Source organism: Aquila chrysaetos, chromosome Z, assembly GCF_900496995.4.
Source record: "Aquila chrysaetos chrysaetos chromosome Z, bAquChr1.4, whole genome shotgun sequence".
Taxonomy (NCBI): domain Eukaryota; kingdom Metazoa; phylum Chordata; class Aves; order Accipitriformes; family Accipitridae; genus Aquila; species Aquila chrysaetos.
Window position 1 is genome coordinate 37,001,603 of NC_044030.1, and position 25,095 is coordinate 37,026,697.

Here is a 25,095-nt window from a genome sequence, read left to right on the forward strand (position 1 = left end):
AAGAATCATGAGAAGAAAATTTTTCCAAATCATTATTTCTGTTTCTTCACTGAAGCCTATTGTATCATCCCAACTCTGCTTCTTCCCCAGCTCCACCTACCTATGCTTTGCTCAATAGCAATTCTTATTTGCTACCTAAATTTTCTACCTAGTAAACACCCACTTTTTTCTTTTTTTTTTTTCCTTTGTATTTGTAATCTCAAGTCTCTGCTTTCCCCCCTCATTGAAACAAAGAAAGGAAGGATCTGAGAGAGAAACAAACACACACTTACATCCAGCTAAAGAAACTTCTCAGAAAATTGAGGGTAGATATGCTGACTGCACCGAACTTACATAGTTTCAATGGTAAAAACTTCAAAACCACAGACTCTGCTCCAAAGTGAAGGGATAAGGAGGTACAAAAAGGTCAGTATTAACTATTTTTTTGTGCTATTTACAGACACATAGAACTGTTTTAAAGATGGGGCTTTGCCAGGGAGTGCAGTATCATTGGAAAAGTGAGATTTTTGCCAAAACACAATGAAACCTCTGCTGAACATGAGGCAGTGTATTTTGGGAGAGAATTCCTTAAAAAAAAAAAAAAAAAAAAAAGGAACACCAAGAACTTCAATTCCTTTCATGCTCTGGTTTCCTAATGTCATACCCCAAACATTCTTCACTTTAGAGGTACAGTGAACAGTAAATATGTAAATATATACAAATATATAAATAAAAAATAGAAGTTCAGGACAACTGGACTAGTCTGTGATTTGGGGTCAAACTCAAAAAAATCTTTCAATGAGGATAGAAAAAGAATCTAGAATCCTTCCATTATTTGATCACATTAAAAAAAAGTTTCCCATTTTCAAAATAATATGTCATTTAGAAATTAAACTACATTTTGTTATTCTTACAGGCTACAAGAAAATGAACACTTTGCTTGCATTCAGTTGATATGTTACAAGATAAATAAATGAATCCTCTTCACTTTGATTTCTTTTTTTTTTTTTTTTTTTTCCCCAAGATATTCAGTTTGGGTGTACCTAAAAGGTTTTCCTTTTTCCAGTGTTTCTATTTGGAACCTGCATCCCCACCATGTATATTGCTGGCATAGCCCTATGTGACATCCATTTCAGCAGGGAGCACAAGTGTTCTGACAAAGTCAAGGAGATGTGCTACGTTGCAGGATGCTCTGCTAGATGACATGGTCTACCTGGCACCAGGGCAGCACCGTGGCATCTCCTTGTTGCATGACTCAAAATACACACATACAGCACATATGTATCAGTGAAATGCCTGGGTATACCCATCATGTAACTCCATACGTAAATCTCCCCTGTATTAAGAAAGCTCTTGTACAAAAAGCTGGCAGTGAGTTTTATGGAAGCCTCAGAGTCAGTGGACATGCAAGCCCCTTGAAAATCCTGTCTCTGTTTTTAAACCTGGTCACTATTGCCCTCTCAAGAGAAGATGCACAGCTGCTGGCTTCCTTGAAGACTCTGCCACAGGGGTAGCAGGACTGATAGCAAATACTCTGACGTATTAACGGTGTATTGCTCAGAAGAACCTGGAGCAATAACACCAGCTGGTTAAATACAAGAGCTGTACTAAAATGTCGTCATGGAAAGCCTCCCCACACAGAGATAAATACTGAGATCAAGGCTCTCAGAGGGAAGAATATCAAGTCAGGAGAGGAAAAGAAAGTAGGGGGAAAGAAAAGAAGCTGGAAAGAGGGTGTAGCCATAATCTCCAATACTTTCTGTTGTAAAACTTGAAATCAAGATGAATTATACTCTCATTTAAACTTGACAGAAAGGAAATGTCCCCAGGATACAATTTTGAATGGGGTACCATACTGGGGGGACATAATTTGCTATTTTATCCTGTCAGGCAAGGAAGGTGACAGCTCCTTAATTGGCTCTCATGGAAAAGTTTGAATTCAAAAGCAGAGACTTCTTGCACAAGGTATCTTGCACAAGAGGAACAAAACAGCTGGGAAAAAAGTCCAGAGGAACAACATTTATTTCATGCAAATAATCTTTGACCTCACTAACAAAAATGAAAAGTGTAGGAAAAAAGTACAGCAAAGCCACAGAATTAATTCCTGACACTGTTGTTGAACACTTATTTTCAAAGATTCTTTACCATACTGATACAAATTGGACATAGTGATGGATCACTGTAGTGGTAAGCAGTAAGTGCAGTCTTGTGGTTAGAAGAGATTACTTGAGCCTATTTTCTCTCTGGCTCTGCCAGTGACTTCTCATGTCATACTGGGTAGATAAGTCATTTAGCCTCTCAGTGGTTCATGTTCTTTATCAATGAACTGAAGAGATGGTTTTGATGAAAAGTACAAGAGCTCAGAATTACTATTATCAACTTTCAGCTTTAGCAGCTTTGAAAGCCGCAGATGCTGGACAATAAGCCCAAAGTATGACTCAAACAGCAGAACCTCAATATGCTGTGCAAGAGGCTTAGATATTTGTCAGAAGGGTTTTAATGCTGACATTAGCACACTCTCTTGGTACAGCCAAATGCCGCTTCAAGTATTTTCCAAGTCAGGATAAAATTAATTACAATATTTTTAACTCAAAACAGCACACAATGGTGAGCTTTACCTTACTCTCTTAATCCACAGAACAGCAGAATGGCACATTTTCTTTTCATTGAGACTTTTGAGGTATTAGTCATAGGTTAATACTTAAAATTAATTAGTCTCATTTTCACAACTAATTTAAATGTGAAATATTCTCATGCCCTGAGCTAGCAGTTGCAGCAGCACTAGTGGCAGTGTTTACTATTTTTTAAACAAAACAAATGATCTGCTGGCCATGAAATGAATGGCCCTGTGTTCCTAACTCCAGTAAAATACTCCCCGAAAGAAGACAAAGAGAATGTAAGGGCTTTGGATAAGACTGCTTCCCTGGGAAACACACAGTTGGGCCCACTCTGCATACAATCAGATGTGTGTTAGTTGCAGCTGCAAAAGAGCAAAGAACAAAAGGATTGCAGTCAATGTCAATTAAATCAAAAGTCGATCGATTAGAGGCTAAACAATTGATTAGAAGAACAATGCAGCAGACTTGAAAGGAAAAGTCCCCCCACTACCACTGTAATCCTCAGCTCCTGAAATTCGTCATGCATGCAGATTGCCTGCTGATTATAATTGGCGCTTTTCATGTCTAGGGATAAATGAACACTAGAGTCAGCTTTGCTTTGTGTGGCTGTAAGATTTCTTCACTGAAGTATCCCCAACTTTGCTTTTTATATGCAACTTAGAGTAAAGCAAAGGTGGAAAAAAGGGCTGGCAGAAAAGAGCAAAAATTGAAAGGTCTGGAAACATCAGAGGGCTCATCTTGCTCCCAGTGCAGCCATTGAAAAGCTTCTCCTTGTCTCTCTTTAAAATTGGATTAAGCCCAAGGACTGACTGAGCATATAAGAACTTTCCTATTTGAGGTGTTTTCACAGTAGATGACATCTGCTTCATCATGCAAACCACCTCTCAACCATGGCTAAGACCTCTGATTTCCAATGCCTGAAGATATCCACCACATCAGAGGATGAATACCTTCATGTTTTCTCCCAGTGATGGCAAGGCATGCAGTCAGCCATCATATTTCCTACAGGAGCAAAGGAAGCACTTCACTCAAGTCTTGCTTTTTGCCAATCCCAGAGGTTCAGGGTGCCCTCTGGTGGGGACTAAATCTGCCATGATAAAATGGGAAGGCACTCCGGAGAATCATTTTCATCTTAAATTTGAAGGTTTGCAGGCCCTGGGCACATGTTTGGTACCAAGTGCTTGCTAATGCGCTTTACTTTGAGTCCCCACATAGCAACTAACACATTTCAGCCTGAAATTTCCTTGTGCTCATTATTCCTATAGTTTCTTTGAGCAGATTCTTCGCTGTTTCCAAAAGGCACTGTATCACACCAGAGAGGCTGAAAATAATGTCTACATACCCCCAAGCAGCGTGAAAACACCTCCCATGCCACCTCAGTCCCTCAACTGAGCAAAAAGGACTTCCAGGCCTATAAATATGCAGAAGCTGTGACACAACACAAATATTACGACTACTAGCACTGTTAACAATGGAATTAGGATTATCTGAGCAAGATGGTATGCAACAGAATAAATAGAGAAGCACAAACAATAATTCCACCATCTTTCTTTTCTAATGAGGCATTACTACCTCTTTTCCCTGTGTATTCTCTCTGATTCTCACTGTAACATTATTTTTTTGTGTCTTATCTCAATGCATTGGCAATATTGTCTATACTAAGTATAGGTATGTTATTTTCTGTACAGAAAAGAATGGTTGATATGGCTGTTTCTTTAAAAATATCTGACTAGTATATTAACCCAACAGTTTGAAAACCTACAGATAATCCCAGCATTTCTGTGAAAACTCATTATGACATGACTAGTTAAACATTTGGACTTTTAGCTTAGCATTCCAGATCTTAGAGCAGTGTTTAAATAACAATTCTGAGAAAGCAACATGGCTGTAAGTAAAAATAGCTGAAGTGGTACTTTTTTCTCTGCATCCATACTTGAATATTTCTAGTTCTAAACTGTAATCTTAAAATGCAGATTATGTTTTACTTGGTTTTGTGAAATTCCGCCTAATAAGTAATGTTTAGTGTTTATGCTGCATTTCATCAGTTGAATTCTCTTCTGACTTAAATGCTGGACAATACCACAGGACCACAAAATCCACCAGACCACAAATCACTTCTTATTTTATTTTGTTATTTAGTGTATGTTTAGGGTTATGTTTAGTATTCCATGATATATAGTATGTTTATATTCTGCTTTATATTTCTTTTACTGTTTGCTCTCCCACTTGCTACAGTTTATTACTTTGTTTACTGGCAAGAACACTTTAAAAAAAAAACAAATATCAATTTTTTTTTTTTAAATCCTGTTTTCTAACGCTTCAGGAAGGCATGAAAGAAATGGGAAGAAGGCTGAGACACAAGCTCTGTCTCACAATGAGATGTGAAGCAATCCGGAAGACTCCAGTGTACATCAAATATGAGTTTCATACAATTAAACAGCTGACTTTTCCCAAAAGGAAAGGAAATGGCCAGCTTACAATGGGGTCTTCATTCTATATTTTCCTTCTGAAAATGAAAGAGATGCTGGGTGGCAGAGGTCTTTCTTGAAGGACAGGGATTTGCTACACATTTATTTATAAAGGCATTCACTCATATGGAAGCCCTTCTTACATATCTAAATACTGGTGTTGCTGAAGGCCTCAGAGGACCAAGTTTATTGTGTCGGCTCAGACAGCTAGAAAACAGCAGAATCAACCCTGAACCTGTTTCTGCCCCCACCTTTTGAACAATATAGGAGAAATGGAGAAAATATGAAGCTAGAAAAGAGTGAGAACAGGAACTTTACATTTCTGACTGGTGGCATCAATTATTTTCCTTGAAATGTTGAGACTACAGGTGATGAAGAAAGCCTAAAGGAAGACTGTGAAGCATTGCTGTGGAAATAGGCAAAGGAAATAAGAGACTTTTTTATTCCTTATGCTAGGAAGGCCAAAATAGACCAGCTGCTGAGTTAGCAAACCTGAGTGAGGAAAGAACAAAGACAGCCCCGGGACTCTGAATATTTCTTTGTTGCTTACTCAGGCATGATCTCTGGCACAGGAAAAAGGGCAGAGCAAGAAAATGCAAAACCAGAATCAAGTTTTGTGTGTTTTCCGCTGCTGGCAGCCACCCTGAGAGGTTAATGGTGGACAATGAGAAGCTGTACCACACTTGTATGCTACAGAGAAAACAGGAGATCCCATAGTACATGGCAGATTTGTTGTGGTGCCATGGTCCTCCTCTGCATCCTTCATATCTGTCTGGCATGTGGGTCCAGCTTCTAAAACAGGCACCATCACATCTGAAAGATCTTTCATTTCCGTTTGAACATAGCTTGTAGAAAGGCTGTAGTTCTATGGTTATTTTTGCAGATTGGAGGGACTACTTCTGCTTTAGGAAGCAATGAACTGAGGCTTTGATTCGTGAGATCTCTGACTGGTATTTGGGATAAATTCCAGTGGACTTTGCATCATGTCCTGCACTCCTACTGCTGCATAGCAAGGTGCTGAATAATGACAAGATCAGGAACAGCATGCATGGACATGCAGCAATGCTAAGGAGAAGGAACTATGTATATAAGCTGTATCACACAGATCCTAGAAGGCTCCTGCTCTTGAAAAAAATACTGAGAAGGTTAAGAATACCCATCTTCTCAGCTCAGTTTATCTTAATCCTACTGGATTTAATGTTTCAGTTGTACAGCTTACTATGTCTATCATTTCAAACTGCTCATGAAAACACCTTCACAGATTTCCTGAGCTCAATGAACTGTCCAAAGGAGCACCTCCTGCCATCTCTCAGCTGCATCCTGCCGCACATACTGCTGCAAAGGCATGCTGCAGTCTTGCTGTGGCCAAGAAATGGGCATGTAAACTACTGCAATCAACTGGGAGGAAATCTCCCTTGCTAACAGCATGGTAGCACGGAGCACTTACACTTCATCTCTTGATAGCAAAGTAGTAGGCAGAACGCAGGTGAGCACAGCTTGCCCTCAGCAGGATTAAGACCAAGGGGGGTTTTCATTTTTAAATGGCTGCCCAAAGCTATGTGCCATTTGAGGATGCCGTTCTGAGACTTGCCTGCATGAAAGCAAATACCCTGTTTCTGCATTACTGCTTTTCCAAAATGGGATCTCTGTCCCAACCTTTTGGCAGGTATATCCTAGAGTTCAGTCCTAGGTGACTTACTCAGGGATATACAGTAAAGTAACACAGAGCACTGCAGGTCTCTTAACCCCTAGGTTAGGCCTCTTCTCCTTTGACATCATTGTCCTAAGAACCAAATGATGTACAGAAAAACACGTCTAAGGGAAACTAAATTTTTTAATAATGCGAAGAATTTGGTATTTTAAACATGAATAAAACTTATTCACACTTTATTCTCAGATCTGCAACAGTCTACCAATGAATATTTATTATGTTACTATTCTGCTATATGACAACCACTCTGCTGGCAACACACCTCATTTGAGGACTGCTGTACATTGCTTTGAGGCAAGAAGTACTGCACAAAGGCTTTTCAAGGCTTCTTCTAAAAAGATTTTAAAACCAGTACTGCTACTGAAATTTCACATGAATTAGGAGCCACAATTAAATTCAGTAAACAAATAAATGATTCCAAAAAGAGGAGAGATCAAAATTACCATGGTTTTTATCTGCTGCCTTACATATGCACAGCAGCCTACAGGGACCCATTTTGTGAGACACGCACTTACTTTCTCTCCATCTTTCATCTCAGTTTCTTCTGATGTGATTTTTTTCTCTGCCTGGGGAGCACGCAGAATTCTGCAAAAGGCTCTGTAGCATCTGCTGAGGCTCTTTATAATTACATTTCCTTGTGCTGAAATTTTGACACTGATTCTCTAGGTTTGGACCAAAAGCTGGAGGTCAGTTCTTCCCATTTTTGATTATTTCCTTTCATGAAAGATAAAGGAAGACACATCCCTCTGATTTTATCATCACTGACAAATCATTCCCCAGCCCTTTCTTTGTTCTTATTATTTTACCCATTCTTAAATGAGCCTGAATAATTTGTGCTAGCAGGCGCATGCAAACATGCACACACACAACTCACAACTTAGACATCTCTTTTTGAATCTTAGTTTCAGATATTTTAAGCTACACTTCTCAAACTTTGCTTTTAATATTTAATTTGCCTGGAAATCATTAATGTTCTAAGCCAAGACTTTTTACTATTTAAATTCATAAGTGTTTTAAATTTCTGCTGTAAAAAAGTCTAGACAAAAGTCCTGGATGATAAATCAGGCAGAAAAAAGTCTCTCTTTTATTTTAAATTGACATTGTATATGTCTCTAGTGCTTCATCTAGTACTATTTTCTACTTATCATGAAACATCTCCCCAAAAGTACACTTTTAGAATTATTTAGCTATGATTATACAATACATCTTAAGTCACCAGAAGGTGCTCAGCTGGGAAATATTTTTACACATGATATCTCAGAGACCCTTACCGAACAGCAAGGACTATTATTTAACAGCAGTGGTGGTTCTGCTTGAGGACACGGTTGGATGACCTAGCCATGCTGAAATTACCAAACTCACCTTTGTAGCACTGAGCACCTGCCTGGGGGCTGCTGTGGGTTGGGATGTCACAGGGAGGGCTTACAGGGGCTGAAGACACATTGCAAATGGAGTCGTTTGGACTGCTTAAAGAATCACCATCAAGGGTATTAGCAAAAATGATTAAATAGGAATTTATAAAAGTGTGACTTCACAAAACTCGATGGCAAGGTTCACTCTATTACTTAATACATGGGTGAAACATACAAAGGAAATCAAATAGAATCAAACTAGAACTATTTATACAGAGACCGAAGATGCAAAAGGGCAAGAAACATAGAAGGAAAAATCAATTTTGAATTAACTCCTCATGATTTGCATAGAAATCAGGGATGTAAAAAGGTAGGGGCAACCTTCCCATTGAGTCACAAGGTTCAGAGAAGACCCCCTTGTTTTCTGAACTCCTGATGGAGCTTAGGTGCAGCTGGATCTACTCCTAGTCTTAGACTTGGTCATTGGTTTATGTCGAAAGGAATTATGTTTGTAACAGCAACCTGAGGTTCATTCACAGATTGAGGTGAATTATAAGATATAGAAATGGCAATACTTATACTCTACTTGCTATAGGATACCCAGGTTAATTCACACATGCATGCACACAGACACTTATATATATATTTTTATATATATATATATATAAGCAAAGCAAAGATAGGTATACCTGTCAAAAATTCCCCTCAAGTTCAGTGAAAATATTCACATCAAATATCTCAGCATTTTTCTCAATGGGAAAAGGGTTGAGCCTCAAGGAGCAAAGGGTATCAGCCCAGATCCCATGGTCAGCTCTCAGTGATAGTCCTCCGATTTTCACAAAATGGAGAGTTTGCGAGCTCTGAGAGGCGTCCCACTCAGAGGGAGATGCTGGTCGCAGCCTGCTGCGGTCCAGGAGAGCTGAAATGGCCTCATTTAGGAGCGTTCTTTATAGGTTCGCGAGATGATTGCCTTTAGTCATCAGCAAATTACTGGAGTTCCAGTAGCACTGGTACCATTTTCATATGAGCTATGATTCAGATAAGGGAGGACCCCAAGGCCGTCAGGGAATGATGTAAGATTTGGATAATGAAGGCTCCAGGGATGTCAGGGAAAAACAAAAACCAGATAAGGGATGCTCTAAGGCTGTCAGGACATGACTAATATTCCTGCTTCCCTATCTCCACCTCTGCTAGGTGACAGGAGTCCTTGGTACAGTCAGTGCTGCTCCCCGCCTTAGCCATGCAAGAGGTCCTGGTACGATCAAGGGACACTTAACTGCCCAACTCATTACACAAATGCTAAGGCCTAACAGGAGTTCCTGAGATTGTAGAGCAGCCCAGGAGGGCGAATGCCCCACCACAAGACAGCAGGGGAAGAATAGCTGGAGATGGAAAAGGAACAGAGCAAACACCTGGAATGAGAGGATATCTGGGAATGCCACAACACTTATAAGCACTGACAGAAACCTAGAGGTATGGAGACAGGCATATGGAAGCAGGCAGGATGCTGCACACAAGTGCTTGAATGTATGGTCAAAGAGAAATGACATCCTCTGTTTACATGTCTTTCAAGTGACCAAATAGTAATCAGGATGGGTTTCTGCTCAGGATTCAAGTCATTGCTACTATTTTTATATTTGGTACAAATTTACACATTCTATAGTTATATATTTAATGTACATTTCTGTTTTCAAGCACTATACTGGACGGCGAAAACTGTGGGTTTTGTAGTGTCCAAACTACTGAAAGGCCAGAGCTCAAGCAATAGACTCCTATTTTAAAACAGCCATATGCAAATGCAGGCCATTTTCAGGTGCTTTGATGAGTTTAACAACAGATTAAGCTGCACAAGCTATGCATCTGGCACCACGGAAGAACTGCTTAAGGCTCAGGTGTGCCCAGCCCTCAAAGGTTGCCATCACCAAGACACTTATGACCCCACAAAGCAGAACCAGAAGCTGCAGACAGAGGTGATTCAGTGGGTGAACAACTGGTTTTGACAGATCTAACCACTGAAGGAGCAGCAAATACACTGTGTAAACATGCTCTTTTTTACTCCCCACCAAGTAAAACCCCTTTGGTGTGCAAACTATAACATTCAAAAAGGTGGAAAGGCAAAGGACATTGTTGGGCGGTTTAAGTTAAATTCTCCAAAGGCAAATTACAAAGTTGTCTGCCTATAACGTCTGCCTGACATCCCTGAAGTGTTTGTTCACAGCCACCACTGCTCTTGCTTTTTAGGTTTTGAAATGGATTCTAGGGAGAGAGAAAGCATCTGAGCTGCCCAAAAGCTCACCTTTATGAACCCAGTGTGACCATTCAGGCTTTGTGGGAAATTACTGACTGTTCCCCATAGTGGTACTGCTGACATCATTAGCAGATGCCAAGGGCAGGTATCACAGTGAGGCATTCACACACAGAAAAGCGAGAGAAGAAATGCACTGGTATATATAGTACACATAGGAACAGTTATTTTTCAGTGATCTTTCAAAAAAACCCAGTTGTTTTGACAGTGATAATCTCAGAGGGGTTTTTCCCCCCTTTTTGAATGGAAGCAGGCAATTGAGAAGTTCATTGCAGCCTGACTAGTTCCTCTTTCATTTGTTAAACACTTTCTTGGACACTTTTCACAGCCAACTTACCAGCTGTCAATAAGATTAAAAAAAAACCCCAAACATTTAAGAGTACCCAAGATTAAAAATATTTTGTATTTCGAAAAAGTGCAGGCAAAGAAAAGGTAGAAACGGTGCTGGATCTTCTACTGATTTGATGCAAACATGAAATTAAATTAATCACTGAGGATTTGACAAAGGGACCCAAATCAAGGTTAAAAAGTAATGCAAAGCTCAGTTTGACTGTCAGCCCTTCATGTCTGAGTGATGTGTTGTTAATCCTATATAGTAACTATATAATAGGCTTTCTAATGAATGGGGCTCTCCTTGGAATTTTTAAATACTGTCTAAATGTCTTTTAAAATAATGTTTTTCTTTACAAAGAAAAGACAGATGTTTTTCAATTTCTTCAGTGTGATGCAAACAGAAGTGCCATAGACTTATTGCACTGAACTTACCGGCATTTCTTTCTCTTTGCCTGAGTAGCACCATACTGAGAACTTGACAGGCCTTTTGCAGAACCTATTCAATACCTTTGCAAAAACAGAAATAAAGCTTTGGAGAGGACTACTTTCCTGATATCTCTTCTTTTCAATACTTTGTTATTCAGGAAGACTACCTGAACAAGAAGTAAATAAAAATTTGAATGAGGACTTAAAAAATTTTACCTTAATTGTGGTTAATGTTAATCTAGTATCTTGTATTACACAATTTTGTATAAAAGATTGCTTTATGAAAATATAAGCATAATTCACTCATTTAAAAAAAGACAGGTAAGCAGTGAAGATTCTTTTTGCTAAATATGACAAAAGTAAAGCTTAGACTTTTCTTATGCAAAAGCCATGTGGAAAACAGAGCTGCAGAAAGCTGCCTTCCTTCAAAATGGAATTCAGAGTCACCTTTAAAAGTACCAAGGCTTAACAAACATAGGTCTTGTTTTGCATCTTCTACTGCATTTTATCTTTGCACCATTACTTATTTTATGCCCACAGTGAATGCTTCCATTTATTTTAGAACAGATTTCCAAAAATGTGGCTGGTTCACACCAGAGACCCTGTTTTAGCATTCTCTTTTCCTGCCCCAGCCATTGCAAATCTTCCTAAGTAGCAGCTTTCACCTTCTGATTCTATGGCATTTGCCCAGACCTGAGAGACGTTTCTGTTCGCTTCTTCCTACATATGGGATGCTGGCTTGTGCACAGAGAGGGAAGTAATTCCTCAAAACTTGGCACTCGGCCACACTGGCCCCCATGCTGTAATCTTCAGACTGACTGAGGTTACTAATATGATCTATAGACACAAAAAATAATAGTCTGAGTACACAGCCACATGGTGTCCTGCTATTAAGCTTTTGCAAAGACAAAACTGACCTTTTACTTCCCACTGCATTTTCAAACTCTTAATCAGTTTTGTACCTACTTTTAAAACTTCTCTTTACTCTCCTGAAGAGCTCTGACAAAGGTTTTGAGATGTCAAACAATTTTTTGAAGGACATATGGTTATTGCACAGGGGTCATATTCTTTGTAGAGTGACGCCATTTCTACTTATGTGTCAGAAGTGTAAAATGAACGTAATAGAATGCTTTATTTATATACTTGGTGATTTAAGGTGAGGTCTAATGATGTAACAAACAACTGATTAAATGTTTTATAATTGCTAAGCTATAAAGGAAACCATAACAGTTAAATTATACAGGCCATTAAGCATTAATTCATTTAATGCTATCTGCACAGAATCTGCTGAAAGATCCTAAATCCTTCCAAGACTGCTACCCACTGGTGGGTCCTTTCCTTTCAAACTTCACCCCATGTTGATCATTGCCTGTCATACTCAGCTTCTCTCCTCTGTCCTGTAATACATTGTCGCCAGCTCCTTGTCCTTTTCATGTTTGTGAAGCTTGTAGCTTCTTTCTGCAGTGTCATCCTTAAGTGAACTGTCTGGCTATGTGTTAGAAAGGGAGCAGACTCAGTACTGACTGGAGCTTTCTGAGTTGCACAATGATTTGTAGCTTGAGGAAAAAGTTAAGGAAAAACAATGCAATCAAAAATAATTCAGATTTTTCAGTAACTCAGTTAATTTTGATTCTTCTTTGCTTCATTTTGCAATTCAGTAAGAGACTAAGGGGGCATTCTCTAAAAATTAAAGGATTTTAGGTCTTGCTTTTTCTGTAAAATATGGAATTTTTTTGTTGTCATAAGGACACCAGGACAAGGGAGAAACAAGCTGAAGATACAGGCGCATACGCTGAAATTACTGCAGAATGCTATGGCTTAAATACAGTCCCGTCAGTTCTGTGCTCACATATGGGCAGGTACATGGCATTAAACATAGAATGGAAATACTCATACAGATGACAAAAAATAAAGCTTATTACATGTCCAGAAAGGCCAACTTGTTACAAGGTCTTTGACACCGACTAATATTCCTAGAGGCAATCTCAAATTGCTTCCAGTACAGAAGCAGCCTCTGCCACTCTTGGGGGGAAACAAATTGGGACAATGTTTCTGCCTCAAGGAGCAGGCAATACAAGGCCTGAGCCTCTCCTGGGAGATGTGGATATGGTGTCTGAGCTCCTGCCAAGCTTCTGTAGAGCTTCTGCAGGAAGATCCTTTCACACGTAGGGTACAGCTAAAGTTAACATTGGTATTTGATGTACTCTCTGTCCACTCCACCGTCATGTCAGGCAAGAATCAGACGAATCAGAAGTTGAGAAATGAGGTTAAGTCACAGAGAATTTGAGAGAGGGAAGAGAAAGATAGTAACAAGATCTGCTCTTCAAAAATAATTCGCTTACTTTCTTTTGAAACGGGGAGCCAAAGGAACCTTAGTAGATATAGTAGATATATGGATGTAGATAAGAACTGTTTAATAATTATCTAGCTTATAATGAAGTTAAAGAAATTTCAATAGAGGTAGACGTGGCCCAAGAGGATGAGAAGTGGTGCTTAACGTTTGCATTGTTGGCCCAAGAGGATAAGAAGTGATGCTTAATGTTTGTATTGTTGAGGCTGGCTGGGGCAGGAGATAGTCCCTGATAAGAAGCAGCAGTCCACCCCAAAAACCAGCCAAGACCGGCCTTGTGACTTTTGGAACTAATTTTAATATGAAGCGGTGATAGATCATGCCTATGTATAGGCGTATTGCGAAACTCCATGTATATGTAACACTTGACTATATAAATTTGAAGCGAACTGCCGCGTCAGGTGCGCACGACTTTGGTGGGAGTACCCCCTGTGCTGCTCAGCACTGAATAAACATACCTACTTTACAATCTCACTGATTGTGGAGTCGGTTTCCGCACGTCACTTTTTATTACATAATTTTCTTGGGGGTTTTCTGCCTTGCTTCTGTACTCAGGATAAGTAGGCTTTTAGAGAGGGAAAAAGAGTTCATGTTAAACTAAACTTATTTTAAAGTGTGGATCTATAATCATGGATTGCTTGTTAAACCACTGTATGCGTTGACAGCCACTGAGCAGAAACACCTTGAGTGGAACAAGGAGACCGAATGAGCCTTTGAGCTACTGAAAAAGGCTTTGATGTCAGCCCTGGCCTTAGGACTCCCAGATGCGAGTAAGCCATTTCTTCTTTACTCCCATGAGAAGCAGGGCATTGCCCTGGGAATATTAACACAAAACCTGGGTCCATATCGACGGGCAGTTGCCTGCTTCTCTAAGCAGTTAGACACGACTGCGAAAGGTTGGCCTGGATGCCTGCGGGCGGTTGCGGCTGTAACACTGAACGTACAGGAAGCCCGACAGTTTACTCTGGGCCAGAAAATGACTGTTCTGGTGTCTCATACAGTATCAACAGTACTGGAAGCAAAGGGTGGACATTGGCTCTCTCCACAAAGATTCCTGAGATATCAAGCTATATTGGTAGAGCAGGATGATGTGGAGATTGTAGTCACTAACATTGTTAACCCAGCTTCTTTTCTCAGCAGGAACACAGGACAACCGGTACATCATGACTGTTTGGAAACCATTGAAGCAACATACGCCAGTCGCCCAGACCTGAAAGACAGCCCCATGGAAAACGGGGAAATTTGGTTCACAGATGGAAGCAGTTACGTCCTAAATGGTAATCGACATGCGGGATATGCCGTCACCACCAGCCAAGAGGTAATAGAATCAGGGGCTTTGCCCATGAACACTTCCGCACAGAAGGCAGAAATAATTGCTCTAACCCGCGCCCTGGAGTTGGCCCAGGGCAAAGTTGTGAACATTTATACAGACTCAAAATATGCCTTTGGAGTTGTACATGCACATGGAGCAATTTGGAAGGAGAGAGGACTACTGAGCTCTCAAGGGAAAAATATCAAACACGCAGAAGAAATTCTGAAGTTACTGGAAGATGTCCAGCTCCCTAAGAAAGTAGCAATAATGCATATTAAGGTACACCAGAAAGTGAGCTCAGATTTGGAAAAAGGGAATGAGCTGGCGGACAGAGAGGCAAAACAAGTGGCCAAAACAAAGGTAAAAATAGAAGGAACTTTAATTCCGGATAGGCAGATCTCCCTAGAAGGTAAGCCAGAATACACCAAGGAAGATCAGAAGCTCATTACAGATTTAGAAGGGTCATATAATGAAGAGGGGTGGGCTCATACCCCACAAGGAAAGCTAATCGTTCCCTCTTGATTATTATGGCATTTGATACGGGAGGAACATAGGAAAAGACATTGGGGAACAGAGGCTCTGTATAATCATTTGATAAGAGAAATTGTGGCTAGAAATTTATACACCACGGTGAGACAGGTGACTCAACAGTGTGGTCTTTGCTTCCAGACTAATCCTAAGAATACCCCCAAGCCGGAAATGGGCCAGATTGGAAAAGGCAATGGGCCTGGACAACAATGGCAAATTGATTTTACAGAACTTCCAAGAAAAGGGGGGTATCGATATCTATTGGTATTAACTGATACCTTTTCAGGTTGGTCAGAAGCATTCCCAACAAGAACGGCTAAAGCTTGGGAGGTAACTAAAATACTGGTACAAGAGATAATACCACGTTTTGGGGTTCCAGCAACCATATCCTCTGACAGAGGACCACATTTTGTCTCAAAAATAGTACAACAAATTAGCCGCCATTTAGGTATAGATTGGCAGCTTCATACTCCATATCACCCCCAGTCAAGTGGTCAAGTGGAAAAAATGAACCACTTAATCAAACAGCAAATTGTGAAATTAGGACAAGAAGCAAATTTGACATGGCCTCAGTCTCTCCCTTTAGCCCTTCTGCGTATACAAACAAGACCAAGGGCAAAAGAAGGACTGAGCCCCTTTGAAATTCTGTATAGACAACCCTATGGGATACAGAGAGGGGTGTCTGTACAAGCGGGGGATGAAATGATGACTTCTTACATGGTAGCATTAGGTAAGCAACTTAATAAAATCAGGAAGCATGTGGTAGGGACTCGAGGGAGAGGTTTGGATGGGCCTGTACATAATATACAACCAGGAGATTATGTGTATATAAAGTCTCTTACAGAAAAAACTCTGGAGCCGTAGTGGGAAGGACCATTTCAAGTATTACTTACCTCCTTAACTGCGATTAGGATCAAGGAACGGAGCGCCTGGATCCATCACACTAGGGTGAAGAAGGCACCCAAAGGACAATGGACTTCACAAGAAAAGGGACCTTTGAAACTCAAATTTGTAAGACATTGATTGTCATGCTCCTGAGTTGGACCTTGCCCAAGGGGCAGGCTTGGGATCGAAATACTTATTTAAATATGACAGAGAGTATCTCGAAAGTACTAAATTTATCAGATTGTTGGGTATGTAATCCCCTTCCTCAGGGGAACATGGAACTCCCCTTTTTAGGAATCCCAACCACAAATTGGACATCTCTTATTAAAGATGGGCCAGACAGGAATGGATTATGCCTTTATGGAAAGGGAAATACCCAGCGGGGACCCAGCTTTGATCTGGAGGTACCTGACCCTAAAGAGGTCTTAATTACTGGCCATTGCTTAAATATTACTGATAGTATTTGGGGAGACATGGACAATTGTAGCCTTGTGGAAAATCTGGGAACTTTTGATAAAGGAGAATTAGAACGTCTTGGACTGAACTTAACTATCAGTTTCTATTATATCTGGAAACCAAAGAGGGGGCCAGAAAAGAAGGGGCAAGAACAAGACAGAAGGGAGACACATCTCTGTCCAAGATGCAACACAGGGCCCGGATACTGGTGGCTCTGTGGGGATGGCAGGGCCAGAAAGAGTTTACCCCAGAACTGGAAGGGACACTGTGTTCGGGGGTACCTTGCACATCAGATCAGCATATTCGAGGGAGCTTCGCCTCCCCGAGGGTTTTTGACAACACGTTGGCTCCGTGTAAAACGGACTGAAAACCCACTAATTATTCGAGGTACTAGGTACCATAGTTTTGTCCGAGGGCTAATCCCCTCTTTAGGGGTAAGCAAGTTGGAGAAAGCTATCATGAATATATCTGCTACATTAGAGGTTATAGAAAAAAGCTACAATTGATGCAATTCGAGGGCTGCAACTGCAAATACAATCCCTAAGTAAAGTAGTACTCCAAAATAGAATGGGATTGGACATGCTTTTAGCAAAAGAAGGGGGCTTATGTGTAGTTATAAACCAAGCCTGCTGTACCTATATCAATTAAAACCAACGAATTGAAACAGATCTTGAAGAGATATGGGAAAAGACTAGAATACTACATGAAGCTTCCCAAGATGACACTTCTTGGGACTTGACAGACATATAAGAAAAATTAACCTCCTGGTTGCCAAATTTGACATGGTTGAAGCAATTGTTTGTCACTATAATAATCATTATTCTCTTGTCTGTGGTTCTTGGCATAGTGGTTCGATGTGGCTTTTTGTGCTGTAGGAGTACAGGAGACTCTTACAGTGAATGGAAAAAGAATCAGTTACGACGAAAACTCAAGACCAACAAATACTTTGAGAAGATGCTGGATAGGGAAATAATGTATTATAAGTACTAGGATTAGATATAGTAAAAGAATTTACTATTTTCTAGAAAAGGGGGGACTGAGACAAGGGGAGTCAAAAGAATCTCAGTAGACATAATAAAGGGGGATGAAAGATGATGTTTAGCGCTTACATTGTTGAAATTAGCTGACATAGAGACAGTCCTTGATAAGAAGAGCTGGTCCAAAGAACCAGCCAATGAGGTAGAGACAGTTCCTGATAAGAAGCAGGAGCAGGCCCCAAGAGCTAAGACTGGTCTTGCAGCTTGGGTGAATACCAAGAAATCACTGAGCCTGTGCAAGAAAAGAGGTTACAAGCGGTGACGAAGAGGAGTCATCTATCTTCATCTCTGCGACCACCAGACGACCACCATAAAGAGGCACTGCGCAAGCGCAGTTGAGAGGAGACTATGGAAATGACCTCTCAGAGCTAATTTTAATATGAAGCGGGGATATGTCATGCATATGTATAGGCATATTGTGAATATGTAACACTTGACTGTATAAACTTGAAACGAACTGCCGAGTCGGGCACGCATGACTTTGGTGGGAGTACCCCCGTGCTGCCCAGCGCTGAATAAACATACCTACTTTACAGTCTCACTGATTGTGGAGTCTGTTTCCGCACGTCAATAGTACTGTTATCCCATTTTTCATTGCTATGTGTACAACAGGGTTTCAAAAGATTGTTTTAAATAACTTTGTATTAATGGATAAGAAAGAAATAACTAAAAGGCTCAGTGGAATCAGGGCAGTCCTGTGAAACAGAAAAATTCTACCTGCGTTTCCATTGGGGATTTTAGTAACTACCGGAAAGATCTAACTGTTCAGGTAGGTAGCTTTCCTTAATATCCCATGGAAAGTGAATGAGTGTTTATGGTATTAGAAAAATGTCAGAACATTTGCTTTATTTATTCCTATTTCCATTAAGAAAGCCTTGTTATAACAGCAAACAAAAACTCACTTCAAGGAAAAAGTAACTCACCAGAGTTAGTCACATATCACTAAAGCATTGATAACAATGCTACTGAAATAACGTGTGTTTTAAAAGCATGAAAGAGGGAAGTACTTAATTTATTATAATGGTATGGGAAACAAAATATAAAAGGTATACATTGGCAGGCAAAAAAATAGCAAAACAAAGTAAAATAAATCTTGTGTTAGAGCCAAGGAAAAGCTGGTAGAGTACGATGAAAAGGAAAACTTAAACGAAACTTCCAAGCATGTTATTGACTGGTTTAGGTTTATGTCTGTCATGGTTTAAGCCCAGCCAGCAGCTAGGCACCTCACAACCACTCACTCACTCCCCCACTACCAGTGGGATGGGGAGGAGAATTGGGGAAAAAAGTAAAACTTGTGGGTTGAGATAAGAATGGTTTAATAACTAAAGTAAAATAAAATTTAATATTAACAATAATAACAATAAAATATTATTATAATAATAATTGTCATGAAAAGGAATATAATAAAAAAAAACAAAAACAAAACCAAAACCAAGACAAGTGATGCATAATGCAATTGCTCACCACCTGCTGACTGATGCCAGAGCAGCGATCCACCCCTCCTGGCCAACTCCCCCCAGTTTATATACTGAGCATGATGCCCAATGGTATGGAATATCCCTTTGGCTAGTTCGGGCCAGCTGTCCTGGCCATGCTCCCTCCCAGCTTCTTGTGCATCTGCTTGCTGGCAGAGCATGGGAAACTGAAAAATCCTTAACTTAGGATAAGTGCTACTTAGCAACAACTAAAACATCAGTATTATCAACATTATTCTCACACTATAAATCTAAAATGCACTGTGATGTAAGAAGAAAATTAACTCTATCCCAGCTGAAACCAGGACGATGTTATTAAAGGAGACATAAAGAGTGAGTCTGCTCATTCAGAGGAATCCATACACAAGTATCACTTCTTGTGTATCCTCCCAGAAATTCTTTTCCTTTTTAGTTTAGCAAATAGAACCTTTTTACCAAAAATGTTTGAAGCCCAGTCTCCATTGTTTCTAGTGAATTCTTCTTTAGTTACAACCCAGAGAGCATTGTAAGCAGGTCTGTAACGATTAGAAGATGGCATCTTTGGTATGGACTTGAAAAGGCTTGTACTGCTAACTGTTTAGAAGTCAGTAAAGCTTGTGCTGATGGCACTATATTCAGCCTGCCTTATGACGGTGAAGCATAGATAAAAAGATTTAAGGCATTTGGTAAGAATAAAAGCAGCTAGAGAATCCAGGAAAACACTTTGGTAAAAATCCATCCCCTTTCACCTTAAAGGCAGGAGCCATGCTTGCTTTTCAACTTATACATGGTCCTGTGTCATCAAAGGACAAAAATCAATGATTTCCTACACGACATCTATTTCCCAATTCATATATTTAAAGGTGGGTTTATTTTCTGATAATAAAGTGGAGTGGTTGAAAGCATTGTATAAATTATTAAACTATCTATCTGGCATGTTTTACCATGGCTGCCAGCCAAACTAAAACATATATCTGTATCACTGCAGAATTCAGAGGACATAGAGGTCTAGGGAAATCTAAATCTAAATTCCTCTGCAGAGCAGAGAGATATCTGTTGACGTTCAAAGTCCTTGGTCTACAAGATAAATGTTAAACTAAATTCAACCTTTTCATATCTTACAATTTACCTTCAGCCATATATTTTTCTTCTCGTGTAAGATAAGAGCACACTTTCATCATCCACACATGGGTTATTCAGTTTAATGAAATAAAAAGTTTTCATTCTATTTTATCCATTTTCTTCTAGAATACTTTGTTGGTATAAGCCTCACTTTACTTTTTTCTCTAAATTTGAATGGAATTCATTCACTGCTATTGCTGCCAAGGCTACACAATGAATACTTGTTAGAAAAATCATGCACAGGAGAAGTATAGCAGAGACCTCGGACTTCACTCATCCTAGAAATTTCTCTTTGGAATCCAAATTCAAAACTGTCAAACTCCAACACTGAAAGGAAGTGTAATTGTTACATTCTGAGGTATCTCAAATTAGGCCTTTTTAAATTGCAATAATGAATATTCTCAGTTATTATGAATGTAAGGGAACAAATAGTTATTTTCAAACTATAACGTGCACATATAAACCAGGATATTAAACAGACAGTTGTGCAAGGAGAAGAAATCATAATCAATATTAGTTCTGTGTAAAAGTATCCCTCAGATGGTGAATTCTATGCAGAAGTATCAGTTTCTGCACCTAAAACTATGGAGGCACAGCTGACTTCAAGAAAGTTGTCTTGGTGGGTTTTGAGTTTCATATTTTTGTTAGATTTCAATTCTTATCAACCAGTCATTTTAGGAAAGTGACAAAAACTGATTGTCAATACAATCAGTTGTCCAGCCTTCTGTTTCATGAGCTGATCAACTGTTCTTTTGCTGTGACCATATCCTCCCTCCTAAAGAAAAACCAAAACACCATATCCACAGCTCCCAAGAGAGTCTCAGGCCTTGTATTGCCAACTCCTTGAGGCAGAAACATTGTCCCAGTTTGTTCCCACCCAAGAGCGGCAGAGGTTGCTTCTGTATTGGAATCATCTCATTTTTTCTGGATGTTCTCTGCTGCTTCTTGCTCTTAAACTGCGCCACCTGTCTGGTCACTGGGAGAAATTACTGCTGCTCCCCAAGTATTGCCTTCATTGGGATCCCACAACCTCCATAGCACTTACTCAACTACCAGTGTAGGGAAGGGTTTCAGGGCCTCTGAGGATGGGATGAGGAGAGGTTCTGTCTGTCCCTGTGACCAACCTGTATCAATGCCTCACAAACACTGATGATGGATGTAGGCAGGAATTTGAAGTTGCAAAAGTGTCATTGAAGAAGACAAGTGGACATTTTGGAAATTTCGCATCTTGCCAAAGATTTCTAGGATCCCCTTTGGCTTGGGGAAAGCAATGATGAGCTTTATGTTAGGAGAGAGATCTATACAGGCAGGTACCAACTGCCCTACATTTACTCTGCCCTTCTCTCTGAGCTGCCATGAGTAAAGGCTGTGCACACCTGAAATCCAGTGACATACATATGTGTCCACCCACCTGTCCAACTCACCCTCTCTCAGTACACAAAAATCCTCTTTGGTCTTTTGCTCCAGCACTTTACATCAATATAAAGACTTCACCACCACGCAGATATTCAAGCATCCATCAAAACCAGTGCAAATCATTGACCAAGCATTGACCCTGCACAAAAATGAACTTGCCACCTGTGAATATGGAACAGGCAATTAACTGAACTTCTTATTAGACGTACAAGAAAACCAAAACCTGATCTGACTACAGTGGGTCCCTCACTGTACTTAAACCTACATTCAACATGATGAAGAGCAGTAACTTTTGCATTTACCAGTGGAGCAATTCTTCCACCAGTAAAGAGTTTTTGAAAATATGATTTTTGTGGACCCAAATATTAATGAAAAATGCAGAGGAAGGCTAAGGACTGTGTTCCATAAGTTGTTAAGCAAGCATGAAACCCACCTTCAGTAAAGTAGTGTAAAAAATGCTGTTCTAAATGAATTTACAAGAGAACTTAAGCATTTTGGAACATCCAAGTGTGTGTCACAATGCACAGAATTTCCTTCCAGCCATGCTGTTTCAGCATGACCAGCTCTTTCCTCCATTCCTTGTACTGGTTTCAACTGATAGTCTGTTTAACAGAGTGTACTGGGTCTGGTTGGGTTGGAGTTAATTTTCTTCATAGCAGTCCATATTGTGGTGTACTTTAGATTTGTAACTAAAAGAGTGTTGATAACACAATAATATTTTGGCTATTGCTGGACCAGTGCTTGCACAGCATCAAGGCCTTCTCTGTTGCTCACTCTGCTCCCACTGCTCCCACTGTGAGTAGGTCAGAGGTGGAAAGGAGCCTGCGAGGATGCACAGCCAGGACAGCCAGTCCAAACTGACCACAGATATTCCATACCATGTAATGTCATGCTCAACAATGAAGCTGGTGGCAGTTTTTCCAAGGCAGTTATTGCTCAGAGACTGGTTGGGCATCAGCCTGGTGTGATTGCCTTTGCATCACATTTGGATTTTTCCCCCCTTCACTTACTAAACTGTCTTTATCTTGACCCTCAAGTTTTATCACTTTTGCCTTTCTGATTGTCTCCCCCATTCCACTGTGGGGGAGTGAGCGAACAACTTGGAGGGGGGACTCAGCTGCCACCACACAGCATTTTTCAGACTGTTCTGACACTTAGAGCCAATGTGCAATGGCTGTCTCCATTAATATTACTAGTTAGCCCACCATTTAACGTTCAGAGGTAGCACTATCAATATGACTCTATGGCTACCTTTCCACCTTCCATGTCACATACTTAAAATTTCCTTCTTCTGAACAACTAGCTATCACTGGGCTTAAGCTGCCAAATATCCCAGCATGAATCCCCTGTCCCTCAGCTCCACATGCCAATCTGCCTCTGTTCTCAGATCAGAGTTTTACAACACTGTAAATCCAACTTTCAGGCTGTTAATACAGAATTACAAATCCTGCACCCTTGTAATCCATTCTGCTATTTTATAGTTACTCAAAGTGTTTTGTTCCAATGTGCTCCATGCCAATAGGCATCTTATATTTCCTCAAAGCCAGCATAAAATTGGCATAAAGGAAGCATAAATGCTTATTGTGTCCTCTGGCTAATCTAACTAAAATATAAATACATAACACTCTCAATTTAGACAAAATTGGTAATGCTCAGTGATATGGAGCTTCCAAAAAATGGTTCTTATCATCAGGGGCACTATTTACTCTTCATCACTTTTATATCCAGGCTGTGATCTCCCGAATCAGTCCATTCATAGCATCTGTAACCAATTCCCTTTTCGCACTTACATCAGTTCATCTTTCCTTGATGTTGAAGAAAACCAAAGTTAGAAGCAATGTGGCACTTGTTTATATAGCTCACAGACAAGGAACAACAGCTATGGCATGGAGTGTCTGGGGTTACTACTCAAATGTAAACATACAGGTAATAAGGAATCACCCTTTACCTTAGAATTAAGATTCCAAGGTCCTTTAATTCAGCAGAGGCAATCTAAGCAGAAAACTCTTCTCAGTTTTAAAGTCTAAAAAAAAGCTATTATTTGCCTATAGACAACAAATGTTCTCACCACTTAAACTCTGGAACTAAGAACAGAGCAGACTTTGCTGAAGGTTGTATTTCAACTATATGTTACTAGTATCAAACAATTTCCCATACGCTGAAGACTCTTCTCATCAGTAAGCTGCCAGCTGACTTGAAATCCTGGTGTTGTCTTGTTTACCTTTTCCCTGCCTGGTGCTCTGTAAGGCTTTTCCCATAGTGGGCTCTTCATATCTTCCAAGCACAGATCCATCCCTCATCATAAATCAGTCTCTCTGGCCTGAGAACTGAGTTATAAGGATGACTTTTTAAGAAGACTACTCAGTCAGTTCACTCGGAAAACCTCAACTGTTTTTATAATGCTTTAACACAAACTACGCCTTTGAAAAAAGGCTCTGTATTTAGCCACATTTCTGTATGACTGCATCATGCTTTTAGTTGCTCAGAGAAGTCTGGACCACATTAGGACAAATCAAGTTCTTAAACAACCATAATCTCACCAGCAAAAATTATTTATAATTTGTTTGTCAGGTCCTCTGTTATAACAGTCATTACATTTTTTTTCTCCTACAAGTTGTCTTTTTCCCTTAAATATTTTTTCTCATTTTTTTCTATTCTTTTTTCTCTTAAATATTATTTATGATAAAGCACAACTTAAAAATTATACTACACCCTTCCTGCTACACAGTAATCTAACTTTAACTTAAGATTTGAGAAATTTTTTAGTTCCTGTATGTATTATAATTACTAGTGGAGACCACAGCTAGACACAGAGAAGAGATTAGTTATATCTTGAGTTATAGTGGCTGCAGGTCCAGGTTATCTAAAAAAAATGAAATGTTTGTTCATTTTGTAAAAGTGTCAGGTCAGCTTTTATTCCAAAAGCCTCCAAAAATCTTGCTGGGATCTTCTCATGGTAGTGAGGAAACACCATATATATTATATTAACTTGAAAAAAATGAACAGAAGCAAAAGTATTACACAGGCAAGTGAAGTTTCTCTAAAGCTGAAATTGGCAGTGGTGCCCCGAAATTGCAGAAGGCCCACACTCCACTAATTCTGTTGCAAAGAGTCCCAAATAGTCATCTTCAGGATGTAAAGATCTGTTGCCTCTTAAAAGGGTGCCAAAATTTTTAAGATCAGAAAAGGTTAGTGTTTTACTCTGCTATTTCCTTCTTTCCCCAGATAAGTAGCAATGGTAGAAGACTTATGCTTCTGATCCCAGGGAGCAGGGAAGTCTGTCAGGATAGAGGCATTCATACAACAACACTTCTGTATTTACTATAGGTGATGGAAAGATGCT